This window comes from Gopherus flavomarginatus, chromosome 3, assembly GCF_025201925.1.
Source record: "Gopherus flavomarginatus isolate rGopFla2 chromosome 3, rGopFla2.mat.asm, whole genome shotgun sequence".
NCBI lineage: Eukaryota > Metazoa > Chordata > Testudines > Testudinidae > Gopherus > Gopherus flavomarginatus.
Genome location: NC_066619.1, coordinates 129,267,571 through 129,295,458, shown reverse-complemented (window position 1 = coordinate 129,295,458; position 27,888 = coordinate 129,267,571). Strand labels below are relative to the sequence as shown.

General features: G+C 41.7%; 1 long non-coding RNA gene across 1 annotated transcript; it reads right to left on the bottom strand.

Moving 5' to 3' along the window:
• Positions 1 to 27,403, bottom strand: LOC127046831 (uncharacterized). The gene is made up of 9 exons (XR_007773210.1): positions 27,317 to 27,403; positions 25,078 to 25,155; positions 17,756 to 17,886; positions 16,576 to 16,688; positions 13,080 to 13,299; positions 12,212 to 12,362; positions 11,552 to 11,734; positions 6,889 to 7,022; positions 1 to 202 (listed from the first exon to the last, which is right to left on the bottom strand). It is a non-coding gene; the product is annotated as an uncharacterized LOC127046831 (long non-coding RNA).
• Between the last annotated feature and the right edge of the window lie 485 nt (positions 27,404 to 27,888).

The following is a 27,888-nucleotide window of genomic DNA, read 5'->3' as shown; positions in this document are numbered from 1 at the left end:
TATTAGATTTAAAAAAGATCCTTTTCCCCTTTGACAGTTTAGAGGTCATACCTGCTTATTAAAAAGATTCTCTATTATAAGAGAGAGGTTTGGAAAAGCTTAATACACAAGCTTCTTTGGTATTTCCCATGTAAATTCTTCTCTTCCAAAGTGCACATAACATGCAGTCTGTTGATATATTGGTCTCTTCAAATCCAGTTCCCTGCATAAAAAGAAACAGAAGTATTTTTTTAAGTCTACCACAGCACAAGATACAAGTATATTAATGCATCAAGATATTCTGATGCCTCTGTCATACAAACAAGTGGAATTTTGTACTGCCAGTGCAAACTATAATCTCTCCTCCATGAAATCATCCAGATTTATAAAGGGAACAGCAGCCACAGAATGGATTCAGGGTCCAGTATTAGCACTTGAAAACCAACAGTGTAATTCCTGAAAGTCTAACATCAGAGGCAATATCAGTATGCAGCTAGTAGCAGAAACATACATTCTTAGTTGACATCAGGTATTTATGTATCATCTACCATGTGGTTATGACTTGGATCACCTAGCTCAGCCACAATGTTCACAAAATGTGCCTATGGACTTGAAATGTTTTTCTCCTATGCCTGTGCAAGTCTGTGGAAGGATGCTTTATTCATTTTAAATTTAACATAGGGTGTATTCAAATGTAGCCATAACACAGTCAAAGACAGATCATATCCTCATGTAGGAAACATCCAGGAAAGGTCCTTTGAAGGACAGTACTTCCACACTAGTAAGTCTAAACACTAAATGCCAATTTTCACAATGATCATGGGTTCTGCCGATGAATGTTTTCCAAGCCAGCTAGTTTTTGGCTACACGAGGGTTTTGACCTGATAACACCCATCAGTAGATAGATGCCAGCATAGCTGCCCTGGTGCAAGATGCTAGTGACAGGCAAAGCAGCTTTGTGCACGGGTGGAGCTTAACCTTGCTTGCAACCAGGGTAAATTGCACCAATGCAAGTCTAGTGTAAAAAGGGTTTACTGTGTCTATACTTGAGGTTTACAGCTACTGTAATGGTCAATCCCAGATGTAAAAAATTTATTAAAGCTAATGTTAAAAAAATTATATAATAAGAAGGTTGAGAAAAGTGAGTTTGTACATCTGGGTATAGCGCTTAGATTATCCACAAATACAAAATTAGTTTTTAAGTTATATGATACATAGAGTACATAATCAACAATAACCCAAATGTAGATGAATAGATTTAAACAATACAGTTTAGATATTAGAATCTCAATACACGGGTTCATCACTCATGAAAAGTTGCACAGAGATTTGGTTGTGGAAAGCAAGTTAGACCAATGAGTGGAGATTGTCCCTCAGTAATTGAGAATTAGGTTCATTGTCCATTTAGAATATACAATTCATGAGCAAAGTATTTGTTAATTTCCTGACTCTGCTTCTCATTGGCACTCCAGTTCATCCCTTCTGGTACTGCCGATGTCCAGTGATGTGTTCTATGTAGATGTCCCTCGACAACCTGATGGCGTCTGACACCATGAGTTGCTGCATTAGCCAAGTGTAGTGTTGACCAATTCCTCATTCTCTCAGCACTCGCTCTTACTGGGGTCCCATGCACTTAAGGCTCCAACGATCAGTGCATGTGTCTGGATCTGGTAACCTTAGCTCTCCAGGTTTCGGTCAGAGGAGCGTATTTCTCTACACTGGACTTGTGTCCCAGTATCAGCCAATGTCTGAATCAATACGGGCCCTTACTGCATTTCACTGTAATGAAAGCTTCACTGAATCCAGGCTCACTGTACTTGTTAATCTTTATTTGGAGGGTTTATGCTGAATATAGGTAATTGCTTACTCTACTGTTCTTAAGCTAGTTTCCTCTTGAGCACTTTATTCAAAGAATATTAGGGTTGGAAGAGACCTCAGGAGGTCATCTAGTCCAATCCCCTGCTCAATGCAGGGCCAACACCTACTAAATCATCCCAACAGGGCTTTGTCAGGCTGGGTCTTAAAAACCTCTAAGGATGGAGATTCCACCACCTCCCTAGGTAACCCATTCCAGTGCTTCACCACCCTCCTAGTGAAACAGCGTTTCCTAATATTCAACCTAGACCTTCCCCACTGCAACTTGTGACCATTGCGCCTTGTTCGGTCATCTGCCACCATTGAGAACAGTCTAGATCCATCCTCTTTTGAACCTTTTCAGGTAGATGAAGGCTGCTATCAAATCTCCCTTCACTCTTCTCTTCTGTAGACTAAATAACTTCAGTTCCCTCAGCCTTTCCTCGTAAGTCATGTGCCCCAGCCCCCTAATCATTTTCTTTGCCACCTCTGGACTCTCTCCAATTTGTCCACATCCCTTCTGTAGTGGGAGAACCAAAACTAAAAGCAATACTCCAGGTGTGGCCTCACCAGTGCTGAGTAGAGGGGAATAAATCAGTTCCCTTGATCCGCTGGCAATGCTCCTACCAATACAGCCCAATATGGCATTGGCCTTCTTGGCAACAAGGGCACACTGCTGACTCATATCCAGCTTCTCATCCACTGTAATCCCCAGGTCCTTTTCTGCAGACCTGCTGCTTAGCCAGTCAGTCCCCAGCCTGTAGCAGTGCATGGGATTCTTCCTTCCTAAGTGCAGTACTCTGCACTTGTCCTTGTTGAACCTCATCAGATTTCTTTTGGCTCAATCCTCCGATTTGTTTAGGTCACTCTGGACTCTATCCCTACCCTCCAGTGTATCTACCGCACTCCCTAGCTTAGTGTCATCTGCGAACTTGCTGAGGGTGAAATTAATCCCATCATCCAGATCATTAATATTGTCAGGATTATTGTCCTGGCTATTGCCCAAGCCTTGAATAACTAAGGTAAAGTGGAACAAGTGCCAACAAGATAGCAATAGATCTTCAAGCTGGAAAGAGGCTTTGTGGTCCAGAGCATGCAGGAGCCAATATCAGGACCACATATCGTACCAAAAGAAACCAGGAGTACTTGTGGCACCTTAGAGACTAACAGATTTATTTGAGCATAAGCTTTCATGGGCTACAGCCCACTTCATCAGATGCATAGAATGGAATATATAGAGATATATACACAGAGAACATGAAACGGTGGAAGTTGCCACACCAGCTCTAACAGGCTAATTAAGATGAGCCATTCTCAGCAGGAGGAAAAAAAACCACAACTTGCAGTACTTAACATTTGGAGAAGACTACTTTTAAACAAGATGTAAGGGCCTGATCCAAAGCCTACAGCAATCAATGGAAAAAATTCCTATTGACTCCAATAAGCTTTGCATCAGGCCCTAATTTAGAAGATGCTAATACTTAAAGGCCAAGTTAATGAACAATAAAGCAGCAAGACTGTCACAGGGTGGGGTTCCCTCAGCATAGATTCTTCGTTGCAATCAGACCTCACACACTCCTGCATAGGTTCAAACACCATGTGCGTTATTTACAACGTGCTATACAAATGCTTGTGTCCCACAGCATAAGGCTTCTACTTTCTCCTCAGACACAGGGTGAGAAACAGGGAGAGATCTCAGCTCTTTCTCCCGCAGGAGCATTTTGACCCTTCTGTCCCCACCTTGTTCGTTGTTTAATCATCCAGTTTAATCAACCAATTATCTGCTTAGTTTGGCCCATGTGGGGACACTTGCAGAGCACAAAGAGTGATGAATAAGCCTTAAGCTATTTACACTCTGCCACAAAGACTCCAAAACTTTTGCTCCTTCTTGACTGGAACAGATCACCTGTAGTGCTCAAAAGAGTGAAAATGGATTGTGAGGAAGGGATTAATCTAGCCATATGTATTAAACTATGCTGCATTGGATGTTATTAAACCAACAAAAATAACAGAAGTCAAGAGGGCTTGGGTGTTATAATAAAATAATAAGAATACAATAAGAAATCACTGAAGACATCAGTTTACAAACAGCAAGAGAGAAAACAGCAAATAAGAATTTAGATTGAGTCCAGTCTGAATACTGGTCACTACCACAGGAAGGATATTACTTTCCAGAGTACAGTATATAATAGACACTCAGGCCTAGACTGACACCTTTATCTTCAGAAAAGCTATAAAATGCTGTCCTCTGAAGTGTACTATGGAAGTGATGATCTTACTCAACAGATCTGCTCCCTCTGTGTATGCAAGAGTTAACAGCTGATTGAAGAGTAGTAAATATTTAAAGATACTGGCAGAAAGTTTCTCCATATTTTGACATTATAAATTTGGAAAGAAAATTTTTTGTCTGATTATTTAAGGTACTGTGACAGTGCAAGACTCACCGCCGCAGCACCTCCTGCTGGTCATCCAGGGAATCAGCTCTTCCAGCCTCTAGAGTGCCCTCTGCAGGCCAGTGTCCTGCTTGCTGCTGGCCCCATGTCCCTCCTGGACCCTGGTGCCCCTTTTCACTGGGGTTCTGCCCCTCACAATACCCTCCCCCCAGTCTCTATGGGCCTCCCCTCTCAGGGGAACCCCCAACCCTCTATCCCCACCTTGCCTCAGTCTGGGCTACTGCCAGTCATCATCAAGTTCCCACTCACTGGGGCAGACTGCAGTGTAAAAGCCACTTATCATAGGCAAGGGGGTTGGACCTGCTGCCTTCCTCTACCTCCCAGTACCAATATGGGCCTTGGACAAGGCCCTGCAGCCTGAGGAGTTGCCAACCTGGAGCTCCCCTGCTCCTCTGGCCTTTCCCATGCCCTGCTTCACTCCCAGTACCTTTTCTGCAGGCAGCCAGGCCCTGCTCTCTCCCTACCTGGAGAGAAACTTCTCTTGGGCCTCTGGCTCACAGCCTTTTTATACAGGCCAGCTGTGGTCTGATTGGGGCATGGCCCAGTTGCAGCCGCTTCCCCAATTGGCCAACCCCAGCCACAGCCCTCTCCAGGGCTGCTTTCAACCCCTTCTATTTTAGGAGCAGGGTAGCCACTACAGGTACATAAATAACTTAAGTGATGGCTAAACTACAGAGCTTACAGCTGCACAGCAGCATCAGTGAAGAACTCTTCCGTTGACTTAATTATTCCAGCCCCCATGAGCAGTAGTAGCTATGTCGGCCACCCAGACCTGAAGGCAGAGCAGAGAGCAGCAGCTGCTGGTGGGGTGCCTAGCTCTGAAGGCAGCGCCATCGAGAGCTGCAGGAGCAACACTGAAGTAAGGGTGGCGATGGCGTACCATACCATCCTTACTTCTGTGTTGCTGCTGGCGACAACACTGCCTTCAGAGCTGGGAGCCTGGCTAGCAGCTGCCACCCAGCTCTAAAGGCAGCACTGTGGAGAGCAGCAGCGCAGATGTAAGAGTGGTAAGATCACAACCCCCCTACAATAGGGTTGCAACTCCCTTTTGGGTCAGGGCCCCCACTTTGAGAAACACTGCAGAGAAAGTACACATTTTTTGTGGGTTGGTCACGGCATATATAGCCGTGTCATCCGTGAAATTTGCTATTTATGTCGTGACCAACCCACGAAAAATGTGTGTTTTCTCTGCAATTTAAATAGACTCCTAAAACATGGGACTAGCTGGCTGCCTTTTAAACCAAGTTTAGTCAACTTCAGATGGGCTTTATAAGATTGCAGCACTATTTTTAAGGTTGGCTCTTTGTTCTAGATCACTAGTTGGGTTTTCACCTCATTATCAAACCAAACACTTTCCTGAAATGGAGAAAATATTTGCAGTAGCTGGCCCAAAAATCCACCTCTCCAGAAGTAGATGTTGACATGATGGCTAGCAACAGCAAGTACTGGACTGCCACTTTCTGAAAAGGGCCAGATTCAGATGTATTCAACTTGAGTAAGGGTTATTTATTCCACAGACAATCTCACTGATTCAGTGGGATTATTTGTGAAGTAAGTATATCAGAAGCTGGACCATAGGTAGCAACACCCTGTGGAACAGCTGCCACAAAGGAGAGAGTGCAAGGAGGCCTCATTATAGAGCAGTCCTCTGTAGAAGTGGGAGTCTTCAGATGAACTAGGGAGGTAGGAACACTAGGTAACCCAGTGGCAGATGCTGTTAGGCAACCCTGTCTATGACATAGAGGAACTGTACTGACGTTTAATTACACTTTGACATGCATACTACATTACCCTGGTCATGAGCCACAGTGAAGTGCAGTGCACTGCCATGGTTATAATTAGGGCCCTACCAAATTTGTAGCTGTGAAAAACATGTCAAGGACCATGAAATCTGGTCTCCCTTGTGAAAGCTAGTCTTTTGTGTACTTTTACCCTATACTATAGGCATAAAAGTATACAAAAGTACACAGTATTTCTCAAACTGGGGGTCCTGACCCAGAAGGTGGTGACAAGCCTACTGTAGGGGGATCGTGGTATTGCCACCCTTACTTCTATGCTGCCTTCTGAACTGAGCGGCCAGGGAGCGGTGGCTGCTGGCCAGGCACCCAGCTCTGAAGGCAGCACTGCTGCCAGCAACAGTGCAGAAATAAGGGCTGCATAGTATGAACACATCTGCAAAATCTGCTAGTTAAGATGTGACCAACCCATGAAAAATGTTTCATTTCCCCACGATTTAAGTAGATCCCTAGTTATAATCATATGTAAGCTAAGATGTGTGGCCACAAATTGTACCAGAACTGAACAGCATTATCACCTTCTTACAAGCTTGGTAAAAATATGCAGTATAGCCAAGTTTTATGGGCAGGATGTTTTAAACCATTCTACAGGGAGGACCTCACTTGAGGACTGGTTTTAGGCCTTCGAGTGGAGCTGTTTGTGTAGAGGGGAGGACACAAAGATGGCGCTAATGGGTATTTTAATGATTATAAATTGTTTCAGAATCAGGAGTACATGAGCCAAACACTTGAATTTAAATTGTTCAACTGTCTATTGTACTAGAGTGAACCCTCAATGTGTGTAAGTTCTCCAATGGGAGACAAACCTTATAATGACTCCAAGGCGTAGATCTAAGTTTTTCTGTACAATTTCAAGCAGCTCTTCTTCTGATCTATCTGAAGTGCCATAGTGGAACACGGAAATGGCTAGAGGATGGCTCAGACCAATAGCATAAGACAGCTGTAGGATACACACATCAAATCAAGTGAGAAATTGCAGTTCAATTCAGCACTCTTCTGCTTTACAAAAATAGAGACCTATCTAGTTTTAAGATTCCCTGCAGTACAGATAAGTATTTCCTTTAGGACCTGTTTTTAGTAATTCCATTACGGCATGCTCCTGCTGTATTGTGGTCTGGAACCTTCCCCCAGTCAAAACAGCTAGTATTGGGCCAGTGTTGTTGCGGTCCATAGGAACTACCATCTTACCCTGAAAATACGCCGTACTCAGGAACTAGGACTTGGAAGGGGGTTTAATATGGGGGAAATGGGTCGCCTTTTTGCTTCCTTATGATGTATAAGTGAAGCTGGGAAGATTTGTTGTTTCTGTTTGTTTACATTAGAAATTTAACTCAACTATCCTGTTTGATTGGAAGACTATGCTTGACTGGGCAAATATTTGACAGAAATGCTATGCAGGTGAAACCAGAAAAATTAAGAGGGGAAGTGCTTTCTACTTCTGACTGGCTAACTGAACTCAAACACTTCCAAGGATAGCCCTTCTGCTGAAGAGTCAACACCTCCTTCCTCTGTTCAATCAAGGGCCAAGAGAGCTCAAAACTCAACTCTCTGGGTCCCAAGAGGAAAACCACCAATAAAACAGGAAACACTGATTTGAAAATCCTGATATTTCATAAGTAAAAAAGCAAGGCAAAAGGGGCAACCTTGAGTTTGGCAGTTTCTCACTTTTGGTGCTTTACTTTCCCAGGACAACACTGTTTGATTGCAACCTACAAAACTATTAGATCTCTGTACACCTATATAATTGCACCTTTATGTATTCCTGTACATGGAATTTCTGTCTAGCATGAGCCTTCTGTCATGCTATGTGTCTGCAATGCACCTGCTGCAGCTACTGTGTCTGGAGTTATGGGATAGATGTCACAGACAGAACAATAGTTAAGTGTACTTTGTCTCTATACATTGCACTGATTTTCCACAAAAGTTGGTTAGCATGGAAATAATTTCCAGAGCAGAGTCAGTTCAGCAGGCAGAGACTCTTACGACAACACTCAGCAGCTCCATGACAGTGATAACACTCATTTCAGTGTCTATTGATAATTTCTTTCCTCTGACTGACTGCACCGACTACCCACTACTTCACAAGACCTTAGCTGCCAGTTGTACATCTGTGTTCTTCTCCATCCTCTCTCCCCATCGCTATCCCTTACCTCTACTGTTAATATCTGCTGTTGCCCTAGTTTCTAATGTACTAATCCCCTCTTGCCTCTCCTCCTTTCCTGACACCTGCCTCATGAGGGGTGGCCTTTTCAAACGCACGTAGCATTGGCCTCATTATCAGGTCATTGCAGGAACCAAGGGTGCTATGAAACCTCAGCCCAAGTGTTTAACTGTGGAACAGCTCTGCCCTCTAATGTATATAAGGCTGTAGTGTGCTGAATGAAAGCTGATACACAGCAGTCACCCAGAACAATTATGCATACTTGCTGGTATTGCATGCTGCCTAGACAATCATCATGTTTTGTTTTGTATTAGTTTTGGGACCAGTCATGGCCTTATGTGGTAATATCTGTATGAGGGTCAGGCAACTCAACAGAGCCCCACCCAAAAACTACAGGCCCCAAGGATTCATGCATAAAGAAGGAAAACAGAAATTAATGTAACTGTACAGAAACAAGGCAAGGCAGACAAGGTGCAGGGAGTGAGACCGAGCTCTTGCCTCTGAGTGCATATATTTTTCTCCACACTCATTCAACTCATGGTTTTGTCTCCTCCGTATAACAATGCAGTGTTACTACTGCAATAGAGTTCTATTGTATAAAAAAAACACGTCTGAAGTGATGATTGCAAAGTTAAGCATGTACAGGCTAGGAAATGCCCAAGCAACCTTAATTCGGCCCCCCGGGCACATGCATTACGATACTCTTTAATTCCATGATCACGTACAATTTTTTCTCCCGCACCCCTGCCCAATCAAGTGCACAGGATGGATGGCGCTCACTTCGTGAATAATCTTTTGTCCTCATCTTTCTATGTACGCCCACCTCCCCCTCCCTCCACACTATTTATTGCTCAGGTTAAGATTTTGTCATGGTTATTTTTAGTAAAAGTCAGGGACAGGTCACGGGCAATAAACAAAAAATCATAGAAGCCCATGACCTGTCTCTGACTTTTCCTAAAAATAACCATGACAAAATTGAGGAGAGGGGGAGGGGGGAAGGAGAACCGAAGCCCAAGCAGGGAGGGATGAGAGCTTAGACTCACTGCAGAAGGTGGGGTCTAACACCCATTGTCGGTGGTGACTGGAAGCTGCAAGGGGCCTCCTCCACCACCTGCAGCAGCAGAAAGCACCAGGGTCCCCCCGCCACCTTTGGTAGCTCAGAGCTCCAGGGCCCAGATCAGCTGACCACGTTGAGGCTGGAAAATGTTACAGAGGTCTCCAAAAGTCACGTAATCCGTGACTTCCATGTCATAATCTTACCCTTATTTATTGCCCACCCTCCAAAGCCTGCACTAGTTACACAATCATCAGTTACTCGCTGAAGTATCTGAGTGCTTCACCAACAAAAATACATTTCATCTTCACAACACCCCACGAGATAAAATGGTGTTTACAGAGGAGAAACTGAGATGGATTAAGGCCAACCTTTTCAATGTTTACTAATGTTGGGAACCCAGCTACAGATGATTAAGGGCTAATTTTTCAGAGCAGAGCTCCCATTGACCTCCCTTGCAGTAGTAGATTCTTAAGTGGGGCAATCAAGAAGTATGGAAGATAATCAGTGGCCACCTGTGAATGGTTTGGTTGAAGTGAGTTGCCCAGCACCACAGGAATTCTTTAGAGGGGCAGGGACAGAATCCAGTTCTTCGGGACACCATTTGATTGTTTTTGCCTAAGACCATCTTTCCTCTGCCGGTAATTCTTTACCTCATTCACTACATATCTTCCAACTTCTGAAGCAAATGAGCCCACAATCCTAAGGACAAAAGCCTTATTGATTACGCAGCCTGATTAATTTCCTAAATACCATCTATCCTTTGTACTGATCGAGTTAGGGAGTCCAGTGGAAAATAGTTAAATTACATGATTACCTATTAGAGAAACAAGGTGGATGAAGTAATATCTTTTATTGCACCAACTTCTCTCACCACAGAAATTGGTCCAGTAAAAAAATATTACTTCACCCACCTTGTCCCTCTAATATCCTGGGGCTAACACAGCTACAACAATACTGCAAACACGATCACACAATATCATAATCATGCATATGACAAGGGAAACCAAATAAGGATGCACAGGCAGCCTTCATTCTGGCATTTCCTAATTTTGGAATGCTTGACTTTGCAACCTTAACATTCTTTTCATGTCATTTTGGGGATGTAATTCGTATTTCCATAAAAAGCAATCTGAAAAAACAAATTTTTGTCATGTGGAACCATACTGACTCTCATATGGGTCATGAGCAGGGCTGAGACAATAAGACTTTTGCCTTTTGAGGTAATGAGTAGAGAAGCACAGCCTAGTAGTCCTGTGTGGACCAGCCACTGGAAGGTGGGGGCAAGGTGGAGTTCACAGTTATTTGCTAGAGAATCAGCAACTCTGGGTTCAGTTACAGGTTCTGGGGGTAGGATGTTCTCTGTAGTGGTCAGACTCTTTGTCCCTGTCCCCTCAACATGTTGACTGTCCCCCTTTTCTTCAGCTCCTGTTCCAGACCTGGTTTTCTACTATTTCAACCCCCATCCCACAGCTTTTGTTGCTTTCAGCCTTCCTCTCCTCCTTATCCTTTTGCAATGTAATCAGGCTGCCTCCTCCAAGCTTTCTGGGTGGCAACAGGGGGCATTAAGAATATAGAAAGAAGGTCTCGTTGCTCAGTTCCAATACCTGCCACCACAGCGGTCTCCAGCAGCCAAGAAAAGCCATTGCAAGCTAAATCCTGCTCAGCCACCATGGCCCTGGAATGGAGCATGCTCTGGTCCTGAGGATGGCACATATACAGTCCAAACAGCATGTAGGAGCTATGTTGGGATAGAGCATGCTCAGTGCAGATGGAATCCTCATAAAACGTAGCTGCCAGCCTCTAATATCTCTACTGAGGATGTGCAAACTGTGCTTTTTCAGAGGCTTGTAACTTGTCCAAATTTGGGTTTTCACAGGGACCACAGGAGGCACATCGACACCAGGGTGACCCCCACCAAACTTCAAGCCTTTTCTCCAGATCATTGAGGTGCCAGAGTTTCTCATTAAAGCTAAGCATTTAAAATGGGCCAAACAGCATTCTTCTTCAACCTCATTCTTGGCAATAACTGAACATTTTTTGCTGAAACTTACCCAAAAAAAATCAGTTTGAAACCTACACCCAGAATGAAAAACTTCAACCCAAATGGTTTAATTCTGGCAAAAGTATAAGCAACTGAAAACATGGTCTCATCATTCAAAGTGTTAGGCAGCCTAAAGTATAGAGATTGCTAAGAGAACTACTTATAGTGTGTTTAGTAGGGTATGCTTGCTCTTGATTTTGCCTTTCTTACCTGGATCAATACTCTTCTACAGAGACCAGCTTTCACTAGGGATTTTGCAACTCAGCGAGCTGCATATGCTGCTGAGCGATCAGCTTTGGAAGGATCTTTCCCAGAGAAAGCACCTCCTCCATGGGCTCCCCAGCCTCCATAAGTATCAACAATGATCTTTCGGCCAGTCAGTCCAGCATCACCCTGTAGGGCAAACAATTACACGTTGACTTGACAAACCCAGACTCTGCGTATAAATTAATTCCAACACCATTATGGATTAGTTGCTTGTCTTTATGTCAGAAACAAAATAAGCCTAATCAATGGGTTGCTATGTGTCTCCTTCTAGGCCGTTATTGGATGTAGCCTACGTGGGTAAGGTGGAATTTTATGTAGGATGTGCCACAGTTTGTACTGTAGTAACTATAAAAGATTGATACAAACACAGACATAGTAAAACCTATTCCCGTTGTCATTTCCTGTATCCAGCACGGATGATAATGTTGGAACTGCTGGCCACGGAACATGTTTAGTGACGCTTGGTGGGATTATTCGCCCTTTCAAGGGGAAAGAGGAGTGGTTTACAGTAAAATTCAACTTCACGGAATAAGGCAAAAGGCTAGTCAGGATTTGCCTTTAGTTATCTAGTGAAATCTGTACACAATTGACTAGACTGTACACCTTGCAGGCACTGCCCCAGTGAGGAGCTGCACCACTCCAGCAAAGGTCATCTGACTCCCAGGCACAATGCCATCCAGTGCACACGGGGGTGCATGAACTTCAACCCCCCGTTTAAGAGGTACACATAGTTCCCACCTATGTAGCAAGATGCCTGGAGAAAAGCGGGAAGGAATATTGGCATTATTTACTTCCCAACCCCTCTGGGGAATTGTTATCACTGTGGGGAGTATCTCTACGGCAATCCGATACTCGCTTGAATTTGGCCATTTGTTACACCACTTGTATAAGGTAGGGAAGAGGTTTTTTATTTTCTTCTCCCTACTGCACACCCATGTAAGTGCCAACCAAAATCTTGCTCCATGTGGGTAACTGAAACACTGAACTAATTCCAGGTTCTGATGTACGGTGAGGATTAAGACATTGTGTCTCAATCTTAAATTGCATAGCCATCCGGATAGCATTAACCATACAAATTACTGTAAGTGCTAAGCATTATAGATATTGTGAAATCAACTCAAGTGCTTCGAGTCAAGAATTTTAGCAAGTAATTTAAGAGTCAGTTTGTTTAACATAAAGTTCAACTTTCTGTAGTGATTGAAGTATATTTTGTCATTGGTAAAGATTCAAGAATCTCTACATATCCATTCTTGATTGGCCAAACAATTATAGGATCAGTGTGGATGCTAGCTTCCTCTCCTGATGATTGAGTATAAGAAGAAGTGACCAAGTTTCCTTAAAAATGTAGTTGTGACTTGTATTGTTTCACTAAATTGGTACATTTAATTGTTTTGAGGGAGAACATTTAGAAAGGACATTACAGAATGTAATCTCAGTCTATTTATATTAAAAATCTTTCGAAGTATCATACTTTAGGACCACCTTCTATAAACACTTCACTTGGAAGGAGATGATAGATTGTGTTCTCATCTAGATATTTTGCTGGAATCACTTCTTTGACAACTTTTTCCATTAGTTCTTTCCGCATTTGTTGTACAGGCATATTGGGTGCATGATGTACAGAGATCACAAAATGTGTGTACATGGATGGGCTCCACTGCTCCATCCTTTTCCTTGTATTCCATTGTGACCTAAAAATCAGCCATGGAAATTCAAATCCAATATTCCCTGACCAGGAGGGGCATCAAACCCAAATGGACAATTAAAACAATTTCATATTTCCCTCTAATAGCAGAGGGAATAGAATTTGGTGAAATCTGATCAGAAAAAGGACTGGATGCTAGATGATTACTGGTGACACTGAGATTGAAATACAGACCTCAAAAAGGCCAAAAATAAAGCATTATCTAATTAACATAAAGAAGGACCACTACAGAAGCATACACTCATCTCTAGTTGACTACAGAGAAAAAGTAATTATAATGAAAAAGAAGAGCTTGAGATCCCAGCCAACAAGCATTAAGGTCATTCATAGATGGGGCAGGCTAAAGCGCGAAGGGAAAGGAATTTAAAATACTGAAGCTCCAGCTATGGTTAAATTACCCTTTTTGGAAGAAGTTAATTCTAAACACTGAAATGCCAAGAGGTGCTGTACACCGGCATTTCACACTGAAGTCAAACCAAGTTGCAAACGCTTAGCACCTCTTGGAATTTGGCCTACATCTCTGCTTTGCCTTCATTCCACCGCTTCTTCCTAGTTACAGTTTGTAGACTCTAATCATTGGTGATACATGGCAGTGATGAGTGTGACCCGATTCAAATTTAGGGATAGATGCTGGAGTTCGTGGCTACTGACTCCTGCCTTATGACAGTGGAATAAGGCTAGGGCTGTCAATTAATCGCAGTTAATTTATGCGATTAACTCAAAAAAATTAATTGCAATTAAAAAAATTAATTGTGATTCATCGCAGTTTTAACCCTACTGTTAAACAACAGAATACCAACTGAAATTTATTAACTATTTTTGGATGTTTTTCTACATTTTCAAATATGTTGATTTAAATTACAACACAGAATACGAAATGTATAGTGCTCACTTTATATTATTATTTTTATTACAAATATTTTCACTGGAAAAATGATAACCAAAGAAATAATTTTTTTTCAATTCACCTCATACAAGTACCATAATGCAATCTCTTTATCGTGAAAGTGCAATTTACAAATGTAGATTTTTTTTGTTACATAACTGCACTCAAAAGCAAAACAATGTGAAACTTTAGAGCCTACAAGTCCACTCAGTCCTACTTCTCATTCAGTCAATCGCTAAGACAAACAAGTTTGTTTACATTTATGAGAGATAATGCTGCCAACTTCTTTTATTTTTGAATGTAGGTTTTTTTTGTACATAATTCTACATTTGTAAGTTCAACTTTCGTGATAAAGAGCTTGCATTACAGTACTTGTATAAAGTGAATTGAAAAAATACTATTACTTTTGTTGTTACAGCACAAATATTTGTAATAAAAAATAAACATAAAGTGAGCACTGTACACTTTGTATTCTGTGTTGTAATTGAAATCAATATATTTGAAAATGTAGAAAAGACTCAAAAATATTTAAATGAATGGTATCCTATTATTGTTTAACAGTGCGATTATTTGTGCAATTAATCACAATTATTTTTTTTAATCACCTGACAGCCCTAAACAAGACATTAGTGAAACCCTGACTTATGTCAGGTGACTGTTCAGGAAATAAAGATCAGTCTCTTACCAAAATTCCTTTGTCATCTATTACCTGCATCCTTCCCTTACCTGCGGTTTGCATATATATGAGTGCCTACATGCCAACACTTTCTCATAACATGAAAGAAACCTGCCAAATCAATTTTTGGATTGATTCAAGTGCTAAAAAGGTCATGTATCCATATGATTTTCTTAACCCTTGACAACAATACATTCCCAGTGATATCCCAAAGTGCAATAGTACAATGCAACTTAATTCAGCACCAATGAACCAGTGAAGTTAAACATAATCCGCCCTCTCCTCCAACAATTCCCCACACTTCCGATTTCCATCTCCCATTCAGTTCTCCTCTGTCTTGTGAGAACATATGTATACTACATTTTCTCCCTAGTAAGACAGTTAACTCTAACCACCCAGTTAGCAAACCCACTTATGACAGTACTGGAAGGCTAAGGGGATGACTAACCAGATATGCAGCCTGTGACTTCTAGGTCATTGCTTCAAATGTAGCCTGTGGCAGCACTGACTAAAAGATCTGGAGGCCTGAGAGAAGTAAGTGGGTTGTCCCAGTCCAGTTGCCTCACAAAACGTGTCCATACCACAAAAAACACCATCCTAGCTGGTACTAACTGATCATGTTAGTGTCCAGGGAGACAAGTGTGTTCCTCTCACTCCTTATGTTGGTCCCAAGAGTCATGACTGAGGCACTGGCAGGACAGTGTGGACCAGGCCATCTGTGCAGTGGATATGAAAATGCCACCTTCTGGCCTGTCTAATCTAATCCAGTCAAGCACACAGAATTCATGCCACTGCCACACCAGCTGTTCCTTCATTTCTTGAAGAACGTGAATCGGGTCTAAAATCAATTGTGCAAGTTAAGGGGCACGGCCCTTTTTAAATCTGATTTATAATCCATATTATTTACTAACCTGTGTTTTCCCATCTAGTCTAATCCAGGGCCATGTTCCACTCCTCTCCAGGGCTTTAATTTTTGCATTAAGTTTGTGTGCAAGTAAGACTGTTAGAGGCATGCATTCCTCAGTTTCATCAGTGGCATAACCAAACATCAAACCTTGCATTGAGGCAACAGAAAATAAAACATAATTCCAAGGCATTTATTTCCATTTTCTGTTCTTGGGACCAGGCATCTGTGACATGGAGTCTGAGTGTAGTGTCACTTGCTTCTTAACACATACACCAGTCTTGAAATCAAACAGCCGACCAGTGTAATCCCTTCTTCCAGGAATCTCAGACCAACAGCATTGCCTGGTTCCCAAGAAATAACTCCATCTCATCAAGAACCCACTCTAATCAGAGACCAAGAAAAAGGGTGAACTCCTGTTGTTTGCACAGCTCCACACCCGCTCCCAAAGCCACCTGTACACACAACCCTCCATAACCCAAAACACCATAGCATGTCCTTTTAAGAATCAAAATTTGCTCACACTAAGAACTTGAAAGATTAACAGTGCCACCTGATGACACCCGCCATAACAAAAAGTTTAATTGTAGCTTTAGCCTTTAGAGTCATTGTGAAGGCAGCACTTGTTGAAACTAATACGGGCCAGGTTTTCTTGGCCTTGTTATTAATCATGTACACAATATTTAGTTCAAACCCACATGCTTTAATTATCTACCATGTATACATTTAAAAAAAAAAAGAAGACTATACGGTATATTGGACTAGGCTCTAAATGTTTAAAATAAAGACACTTTACCTGGTTCCCAGCTCCAACATCATCGTCACTCTTGCCATGGGAGACAGCATGTTTGATTTCTTCACACTGTTGTTCTAGAGCTACCAGCATTGCACAAGTCTTATAGCCTAATCCTGGTGAAGAGAAGTAGAAGCGAATGATACCACAACATTCTTCTTTTGTTTGTTTTCAGAAATAAGTCAGCTATAAAAGCATCACTTCATAGATAGGACAAAAAAGGTTGGCTGGAGATTTGAGGTATTTGGGTTACAAACACGAAGTGTAGGAATTAACCTTTTGCCAGCAGCTTGGCTTTGTCTCCTCCAGTGGGTAGGCCATGTATAAATATTTGCACATTACAGTCCCCAAGCTATTCTGGTTGTTAAGGCTAATTAGCAGAAGCTCATGCTTTTCATGAGGTGTCAGATTCTATCACAAAGGTGTCACAACCAGAGACATTGTCCATATTCTGTTATTGGTGGACAAATGCCAATGCCTAAAGTCATTTAAGTAGGAAAGTTTGAAGAGTGTTGTGAAAGGAAGCAGAGCTTTTATTCATTGTCTCTTGTAAAGGGCACTTGATGAAACTAGACAAAAGTATATCTGAGACAAATTTAGGGAAATGCTGACGTAGAATAGTCACGTTGGAGATTCACTGCTGCAGAAACCCATTGTAGCAACTACATTTGTAGGTATCAGAGGGGTAGCCGTGTTAGTCTGGATCTGTAAAAGCAGCAAAGAATCCTGTGGCACCTTATAGACTAACAGATGTTTTGGAGCATGAGCTTTCGTGGGTGAATACCCACTTCGTCAGATGCATGTAGTACATTGGCAGGAATATTGAAGAATTCCCTTGTGCATGAACTTCAAGTCTCACAGTTTACTCAAACCAAGACCAATTCTCCTGTTTTTATAATAAGCCATTTGCCTACAGACAAGCCATATTCCATGCCTAACCATCCTGTCATTTGTGCAAGCTCCAATTCTACTACTTCATTGGGAATGGTGGGGGTTCAGCACTTCTAACAATCAATTTCTGAGTGACATGTCAACTCAAGGCCACATCCAATACACATCCATATTTATATTATCTTTTTTCCTCTTGCAGGATCAGAGTCATCCATGATGTTATTTCACTGAGGACTTTACAGAGGAATTTGACAGAACTGACTATGAACCAGGAAGAAAGTACATAACTCACCTTTTGAAGAGTCATCATAGCCTATCCTCTTGAGGGGGTCTCACACAATTTACTGATAATCCACTACAGCTTTGGAAGTGATCTCTCCACAGAGCAAGATCATCCCTGTTTTGGCCACACATACTGTAGAGCTGAAATAACATTACAGTAAAATGAAAGTTCTCGCTGTGTGTATAGGTTTTTGAAAGAGTATTTGGTCCTAGAAGCAACAGTGTAGTACAGTTTGAGGCTGACTGGATGGAACACGTTGCGGAATTGTTTCAGTAAATAAGTCTTAAGCTTGGCCTAATTTTTAAACTTGTCGTCTTGATACCAATCGCAGACTCTTGTCCTTTGCAACAGTGTGGGATGGATCCTCCTGCCTACTCCAGTTGCTTTATACTGTTCTGGCCACCTAAGATTCCCTTGGTGAAACTGAATCCCCTGGTGGTGCCAAACCAGCAAGACAGCTCCTCCTGGCCCTGGACATGGGGAGAGATCTCAGTAAAGAGCGAGCATCATCAGAGTGGCTCTACACTCCATCAGGTGCCCGTTGCCATGACATCTGGCTGTTCAGCAGACCAAGGAGACAATTCATAGCACTTTAAAGTGTGACCCTGTGAACCTGTGACTCTTCCCTTCCAATTGCCTGTTGCACCCACTTGATGCCTCTTATCTTGGTTTAGACTGTAAACTTTGGGGGCAGGAATAGTCTTAGACTATTACTTAGGTATTTAGCCACTGTTGTGCAGAATGTTGCAATGCCTAGACACTTAGGAGCCAAAATGCCATTGACAGCTTATGGGAATTAGGCTCCCAAGTGCTTAAATCCCTTTTGAAAAGAGTATTTAGGCTCCTAAATCAATTAGACATTGTAGCACTGATTGCAGCAACCCCTAAATACCTTTAAAAACCTGGACCTTAGTGTCTACAGCGGCAAGCCCAGCAAGGTCAGATTTTAAGTGAGCCCCCCCAGGTGCTACTACAATACAGTCTCTCAATTTACAGCACGTACAACAAAGTGACTGTCCTGAGCCGCAGGCACCTTTGTCTAAAGTTAAAACACAATCAGATGAAAGACAGGAGCTGCTCCTCACCCTCAAAACAAAAAACCAACCAACCAACATCATTGAGCCCAAACAATACCTCTGTCCACAGACCATTATTGCTTATTGGGTGTGGGGCTGGATACCCACCTGTGTTAAATCCAAGGTGGGTCACAACCTGCTATCATAAATGTCCGAGGCACCCCTGTACTCACACCCTTTGCACTACTGCAATAGGTGTACAAAATAAGCCTTGTGAGGTATATGAAAGCTAGTAAGATGCTAATTATTTATATAGCAAAATGCATGTGTTAATTATGAATTCCCTCACTATGATGTTACTGGAACGTGTTTACAGCCAGACAGCCTATCCCAGGTGATAAACAGGTCTGTCCTAGACAAAGAAATGTGGGTTTACCTTAATTTCCATGTTAGCAATACATAGAGCCATCAAGCTAAACCAGCGGGATTTATTCTGATCCTGAACCGGAGAGACAGAGAATCAACATGGCTCCTGCATCTAGGGTGACCAGATAGCAAGTGGGGAAAAATCGAGATGGGGCTGGGGCGTAATAGGAGTCTATATAAGAAAAAGCCCCAAATATCAGGACTGTCCCTATAAAATCAGGACATCTGGTCACTCTACCTGCACCCCAGAGAGACGTAGGAGACTGAATTCCCAGAAGGCCTTTCTGACTTGTAAGACTAAGACATCCCTTCAGGGATATAAGGAACAGAGGGAGATTCCATCTTTATTCTTTACCTTAAGAGACAAAGAAATCACATGATTTGATCTCTCTGATGAGTCCTGGCCAGCAAAAGCTGGAAAGGCGACTGTGGATGAGAGAATTGAATAAAGACCGTGTATCTTGCTAGATTTTTAGACTTTTAGATTCATATTTTCACTTTTATTTGCTTGTAACCAGCTCTACCTTTATCTTGCATATTTGGTATCACTTAATCCATGTTCTTTGGTTAATACACTTGCTTTGCTTTCATTATAAATCATCAGTGCTCTGTAAGTTCAGTAAAGTGTGTGCTTCCAGCAACCTAGCAAGCTGGAGTGTTTAATATCTCTGTAAAGGCAGCAAACACCACTTTCTCTATGAGGATCTCTACAGTAGGACAACTTTGGGATGAATTCAGAGCTGGAAAGATACTAAGGTCAGTCTGCAAGGAGTAATCAGTTTGGGCAAAACCAGGGTGAAGCTGTGATGGGATACCTGGGGTACAACCTGAAACTGCGGGACCGCTGTGCCCCCTTGTCACAGAGTCCCCAGGCGATGCTCTGGAACTGCTCCCCACAAAGCCAGTCAGGACTTTGAGGAGCCTCCTCTCCCTTGAAGCAGACTGTCTTCAGGGCAAGAAGCTCACACGTCTTCACCTTCCTGGGTCTGACCTTGGAGCATTTAGCATCCTCTGCCCCTCCGTGCGCTTCCCACAGCAAGTCCACCCAGGCGGGGTCCTGGGGAAGCCAGAGGGTCCTGCACCCCCACTTTGCAGTCAGACATGACTCTTAGCCAGCCAGTAAAACAGAGGTTTATTTGGATGACAGGAACACAGTCCAAAACAGGTCTTGCCGATACAAACAACAGGACCCCCTTTAGTTAGGTCCATCTAGGGCCCCCAGGGAGGTCACAGCCCTGTCGGGAAGCCCAAGCCCTGTCGGGGCTCCCCTCCATTTCCCGGCCAGGTATGCTCCCTTCCCCAAGGCAGGCCATCCCAGCACAACTCCCCTGCAACCTTCCCAGGTCAATACTCTCCACTCAGCATTCACATAACACATCAAGAACATTCCCACTTCATCACACTCCTTAACTCTCCAGCCTGGGCTGTCTCTTTCAATGCCTTGTTCGTGACTAGCAGCAAACCTCTTCATGTGCTGTGGTCACTTAGTTAAAAACATGCAGGGAAACGCCCAGCTAAATTACATGAATACTCTCTAAGCCACTCATGAACCATACACAGAGAAACACCAGCAAATTCCCCCAGTCTTGCACCCCAGAAATGTATTGTTTTACACTGCTCAAGACCTTCTCTTGAACAATGCAGGTTCATTAATTAGTTTGCCACTTCATCTAAGAATAATGCAAGTGCACCAGCCTTTCTAACCTGAGCAAATTCCCCATGAATTTAGACAAACTCACTGGTAAAGATAAAACATTAAAATAAGTGTATTAACTACAGAAAGACAGATTTTAAGTGAGTATAAGTGGTAGGCATCAAGGTCAAAGACAGTTACCTAAGAAATGAAAAGTAAAATAATAATCTAAATTCTAAACTCTATTAGACTAAGTAGGATTTGAATCAAATAGCTTTTCCCAACCCACTGGATGTCACAAGCAAGTTACATATCTTAATACACAAACTGAATTTCCTTCTCAGTTTGAAGTCTTTGTCTTCCCATTATTATTGCCGCCTTCAGTGTAGGTGGGGGAGGAGAGTAATTGTCTCACGATGCCACTGTCCCTTATTTTATACTCTCAATTCATGTCCCAGGAAATATAGTGGCCCAAACATGTCCTGATGGTCCTAGCTAAGTCATAGAGTTGAGCAATCCCCGTTGTGTGGTGCTTGTGCAACTGTCTCTTGCAGAACTGTAAATCTTTTCTTTACAATTCTCCTGCTGGTCAATGGCTCATGATGGTTGCATACTGCCCGTTTGAGTGTGGGTCACCTCCTTTGTTGCCACTGGAGAACTAGCAGCGGGTGACTCCCAGACTCAAGGTAGATGGTGACCAAATACCTTAGTGGCCTTGGTGAATCCCAAAATGTCAAAGGTTTTGCACAATTGTATCAGAGGTGCTGTCTACACAGATGTTTCAGACTCTCAAGGAGAGTCTTGTGAACTTCAGTTTCAGATAGTATCTCTTGGATTCTCTGGGAAGCCTTAGCTGTCTAGAGGTTTATAGATTAGCAGCACACTCTAGTGATTCTCATCTCCAATTTCTGATTAAAGAGATGCCCTAAAATGATTTTGATTCAAGTGAGATTTTGCTGCACTTGAACTCAGAAAAAATTAGTAGAATAGCTACTCCATCTCCTGATCTATCCTCCTTCAACCTGTGGCAGCATCTTCAGTCTGGATGTACTGCTACCACCATGTCAGCAGTACTTTGATGAAGCAGATGTCTGTCTCAGATTAAGGTGGTGCTGGAAGACAATTTTCAGAGGCCATTTGCAAAAAGAATTGGTTTATGAAACTTCATGGAAAGTGAAATTGAGGCCTTCAAAACTACATTTTCACCTAGTAACTTTTCACCTATATACAATTTAGATGGGGCTACTATAAGGTGGGTGCATAACTGGCTGGATAACCGTACTCAGAGAGTAGTTATTAATGGCTCCCAATCCTGCTGGAAAGGTATAACAAGTGGGGTTCCGCAGGGGTCTGTTTTGGGACCGGCTCTGTTCAATATCTTCATCAACGATTTAGATGTTGGCATAGAAAGTACGCTTATTAAGTTTGCGGACGACACCAAACTGGGAGGGATTCCAACTGCTTTGGAGGACAGGGTCAAAATTCAAAATGATCTGGACAAATTGGAGAAATGGTCTGAGGTAAACAGGATGAAGTTCAATAAAGACAAATGCAAAGTGCTCCACTTAGGAAGGAACAATCAGTTTCACACATACAGAATGGGAAGAGACTGTCTAGGAAGAAGTATGGCAGAAAGAGATCTAGGGGTCATAGTGGACCACAAGCTTAATATGAGTCAACAGTGTGATACTGTTGCAAAAAAAGCAAACATGATTCTGGGATGCATTAACAGGTGTGTTGTAAACAAGACACGAGAAGTCATTCTTCCGCTTTACTCTGCGCTGGTTAGGCCTCAGCTGGAGTATTGTGTCCAGTTCTGGGCACCACATTTCAAGAAAGATGTGGAGAAATTGGAGAGGGTCCAGAGAAGAGAAACAAGAATGATTAAAGGCCTTGAGAACATGACCTATGAAGGAAGGCTGAAGGAACTGGGTTTGTTTAGTTTGGAAAAGAGAAGATGAGAGGGGACATGATAGCAGTTTTCAGGTATCTAAAAGGGTGTCATCAGGAGGAGGGAGAAAACTTGTTCACCTTAGCCTCCAATGATAGAACAAGAAGCAATGGGCTTAAATTGCAGCAAGGGAGATTTAGGCTGGACATTAGGAAAAAGTTCCTAACTGTCAGGGTAGTTAAACACTGGAATAGATTGCCTAGGGAAGTTGTGGAACCTCCATCTCTGGAGATATTTAAGAGTAGGTTAGATAAATGTCTATCAGGGATGGTCTAGACAGTATTTGGTCCTGCCATGAGGGCAGGAGACTGGACTCGATGACCTCTTGAGGTCCCTTCCAGTCCTAGAGTCTATGAGTCTATAGCTAGCTTTAACAGATTTGTAAAATGAAATTAATAGCTGTGTAACAGGATGTTAAGATTAACTTGTGTACATATATTGCTTTGAGAGCCTACACAGATTCATAGAGTTTAAGGCCAGAAGAGACCATTAGATCATCTAGTCTGACCTCCTATACATCACAGGCCATTAAATTTCACCCATTTAGCCTATAGTGAGCCCAGTAACTTGTGCCTGACTAAAGTATATCTTCCAGAAAGGCACCCAGTCTTGATTTGAAGACATCAAGAGATTGAGAATCCACCACCGCCCTTGGTAGTTTGTTCTCATGGTTAATTACCCTCTCTGTTAAAATACTGTGCCTTGTTTCTAAATTTGAATTTGTCTGGCTTCAGCTTTCAGCTACTGGTTCTTGTTATGCCACTCTTTTCCAGAATAAAGAGCCCTGTAGTACCTGGTATTTTCTCCCCATTAAGGTACTTATATACTGTAATCAAGTCATATCTCAATCTTATTTCTGATGAGCAAAATAGATAGAGTTCCTTAAGTTTGTTCGACATTTTCTCCAGCCCTCAGTTCGCTTTGTGGCTTCTCTGCACCCTCTCCAATTTCGCAATATACTATGATCCCTGCATTCTTTTCAAAGTCACTGATGTCCAAGATACAGTTCCTCTTCTATAGGTATGGCCTGCATTCCTTCGTCCTAGATATATATCCTGGCATTTGTTTGTATTAAAACAAATTATGTTTGAGTAGGTCCAGCTTACCAAGTGATCCAGATCAATCTGTACGACCACTCTGACCTCCTCTTTATTTACCACTTGGTTAATCTTCATTTACCTACAAATTTTATTGGCAGTGATTTTATGTTTACTTCTAGATCACTGATTCAAAGTTTGAATAGCCTCACGTCTAGAACAGATGCAGAACCTACAAGAAACACCCCCATTCACAGACTCCTCTTTGACAACTACTTTGAGATCTGTCAGTTAGTCAGTTTTTAATCTACATAACAAATGCTCTATTGATACTGTATAATGCTAACATTGAATCAGAATATCATGCAGCACTATGGCAAACGTCTGATAAAAAAAAACCCACTACATTTATTACATACACAAAGTTACCTTTATCAACCAACCTGTAATCTCAAAGAATAAAACCGGGTTTGTTTGACAAGACTTATTTTCCATAAAACCACATTGACTAGCATTAATTATACTCCTATCCTTTAATTGTTCACTGATTCCTGTATCAGCTATTCCATTATTTTCCCCAGGATTGATGTCAGGGTAATCAACCTGGGACGCCCTGGAAAATCCTGCTTGCCCTTTCTGAATACTGGCACATTAGTACTCTTCCAGAATTTCCTTGCTATTCTAAGATTTATTAAGAATTAACACCATCAAGCCAAGGATCTCCTCATCCAATTCTTTTAGGATTTGTAGGTGCAAGTTCTCGGGGCCTGCTGATTTTAAAATATTTATCCCTAGCAGATGCTGTCTAATGTCATTCTCATTCACTAATAGACTGGAAAATACTTCATCCTCATGTGATACAAGTATATCATCATGGTTCTTTACAAACAGAGAACAGAAATATTTATTGAACATATCTCCCCCCCCCCCCAATATACTTCAACTCTTTATTGTCCTTAGTCCTGCCAGCTTTGAATTTTTCTCTGGTGTTTTTAGCTTCCTTGAGACACTTCAGAACTTCTATTTTATATCCAGTGCTATTTCCCCCTTTGGTATATATTCCTTTTTTCATTTGTAACTATTGCTTTCACTTAACACTGAACCCATTTGGGGTTTTAGCCAAAGTTGTCTTCTTTCTTAATTATGGACTTGTGGCTTTTTGGCCATCTAATAAACAAATCCTTGAATGCAAAGCTATGCAAATGTAGAGTATTATTTATTTTACTCTTTTAAATTTAATTTTTTCTTAATCAGCAAAGAGTACTTACCACAAGCAACCTTAGCGTCTGGATCAACTCTGATATGGGCTTCAAGGACAGCATCGCTGATCTGATCACACATTTTATCTAGACAAAAAGTAATATATTATTTAGTTTTTCCTTGTAATAAATACTTTAAAAACATAATACAAACATGATCTCCAGAAGTATGGCATGTACTAAGAGCATCAGGTAGGCACCATAAAGAAGGAGATGCACAAACAGAATTTCCTTCCCAATGGAAATTAAAGTTCTAGTTTTTAAGTACCTGCCTAGATACAAGTTTGGTAACCAAATATACAGAAATGGATTTATGCTTTTACCTTCTCCTCCCCCTCCAGTCCACAACAACAGACATATCCCTACCATCTCCCAATACCTTAGGCTCCCCCAAGTTATAATGAGTCACCAGGAGGGGAAATAGCCTTATGTTCAAATGGTCTGAAAACTTAGTTTCAGGGAAACATGCCACAACCACTGAAAAAGGTATTGAACCAAATGGTAGCTAAGCTTTGGGACAAGGACTATATTTTACTTTGTACAGTGTCTAGGATGCCCATTACTTACTGGAGATTAACTTTTATGCATTATCACCGTACAAATAACCTGGACAAAAAGGTGAGCAGTAACTAGATCAGAACTAGAAGAAAACGTTAAAGAAAAATACTATACTAGATTGTTTATAAATATATAATTTATTAGAGCAGTGCATTAAGCATATGGAAAGACAGATTAGATCCAAAAATCTGTACTGTGTGTCAGCAGAGACCTGATCCAATTAAGTTTGTTGAAAATTTTATTTTCAAACTTCCATTTAATGTGAAAAACAATTCCTCTCTTTTCAGAGCTCTTCTAAGGCAAGAAAAAGTGGAATTTGAAGAGAAGATAAACAGGTTGTGATGTGATCATAACCAGGTGTTGAGGTAAGCAGGACTTAATATTCATAAGATAACATTATTTTCCTCCTGTCTTCATCTGCAAACAGGGCAGGGATTTAAGGAAATTAATTAATTGCAACCAGAGTTTACATGCCCCTAATATTTGGAGCAAAGCTAACAACTACGCACAGCAACAGTATTTTTTTCTGTGACGGTAAAGCAGTGACTTAAGATTCAGAGGGTGAGCCCAATCTGCACCAGAGACTTGAAGTCAAGAAGCATCTGAACTCAGTACACGTCTACCCCGATATAATGCAACCCGATATAACACAAATTCGGATATAACGTGGTAAAGCAGCGCTCCGGGCGGGCAGGGCTGCGCGCTCTGGTGGATCAAAGCAAGTTCGATATAATGTGGTTTCACCTATAACACGGTAAGATTTTTTGGCTCCCAAGGACAGCGTTATATCGGGGTAGAGGTGTACCATGCAAACAAAGAAGTATGTATTTATGCTGAAAAAATCTCAACTTGACATTTTAATGTTACTTCTGGCTTTATTTGAATTACTAGAAACATAGGGCCAGACTTTTTAAAGGTATTTAGGTGCCTAAGCATGCAGATAGATGAGCAGTGCAGTTTCTCTAAAGCACCTAGGCACCCAAAGTCTATTGATGCTTCTGAAAAATCTCATTAGGAACCTACCTGCACCTTTAAGCATCTAAATATCTTTAAAAATCTGGGCCTAATGCTTATCACCATTACTCAAGTTCAAATTAAGAACAGACCAAAATGAAAAGGAAGAGCACCAAGAATTTGTGAGCCACATAAATATAGTGAAGCTTTGGTGTATAATTTTTAAGTCAGCACTCACAGGCTTGTTATGTTGGTGCATATGAAGTACAAGTACAATTCAGTTCAGTGAACAATAGTTCTGTGGTTGAGTATTCATATTCTGTAGCTGCAACAGGAAAGCGAATTTAAGTGCTAGTGTGTTTTGATCTTTTCATATTTGCTTTCCATGAATGATCTTGTGCTAACGCTTTAACAGTGCAAATACTCATGAAAAATCAAGTAAATGTGACTATTGATCAAAGACTAATTCTTTTCCTTTGCTAGTCAGTTGTAAAACTTACAATTTGCTACTTCCTGCAAGGAAGTGCATGGGTGGGGACTTCTGCACCTGTTCAGAGTCTTATTCAGAGTCCATGCTAGTGCACTTACTTGTAGGATCAGAACCTTTGTCAGTTACATAAGTCCATCAGCTAGGGTGAGCTGTCGGACAAGAGATAATCACTAAGAAGTTAATGAAGATATGACCAAGTTTGAAAATGTTATCTGACATCAATATGTGAAGGTGAAATTCACTCACCTCTAATCTGAAGAGATGAAAGAACGTTTTCTAGCTAGCAGCAGACTTTGTTCTTTCAGAATGTTAGATATCCTAAGATGCATTCTACATTGCTATGGAATGAAACAAGACAGACAGTAAGACCACCAAAAGCTCTGGAGGCCTCATGTTCTCCTCTCTTTATGCAGGAGAAGAGCCAAGAGAGAAAGCAGACTATAGGAAGCAGTGTTTCATGGCTTTCTCCCCACTAGAAGTCTCCATAAACCACATGCTTTTGTAGCTGTTCCCCCTACTTGCATGCACTGCACACTAAAAACAGCACCTGCCACATAAAAGTGCCATCCTCCAGTGGTTTCCAGGGCTCCCTTTTCCAGGCTAGAGGCCTGTGTGGCATTACTTTTTTAATCTCGCTCTCATCCTGCTCCGCAATACCCACTCCCACCTGATCCCACATTGTTTCTTATATTTTTATCTCACTCCCATTGGTAAAACCCTTAGATCCCACAAATCCCACATGAGAGACAGACTCCTTCATGCTATTAAAAAAAAATCAGGTAATATATTAATGGAATGCAGACAATTTTTACAACAAA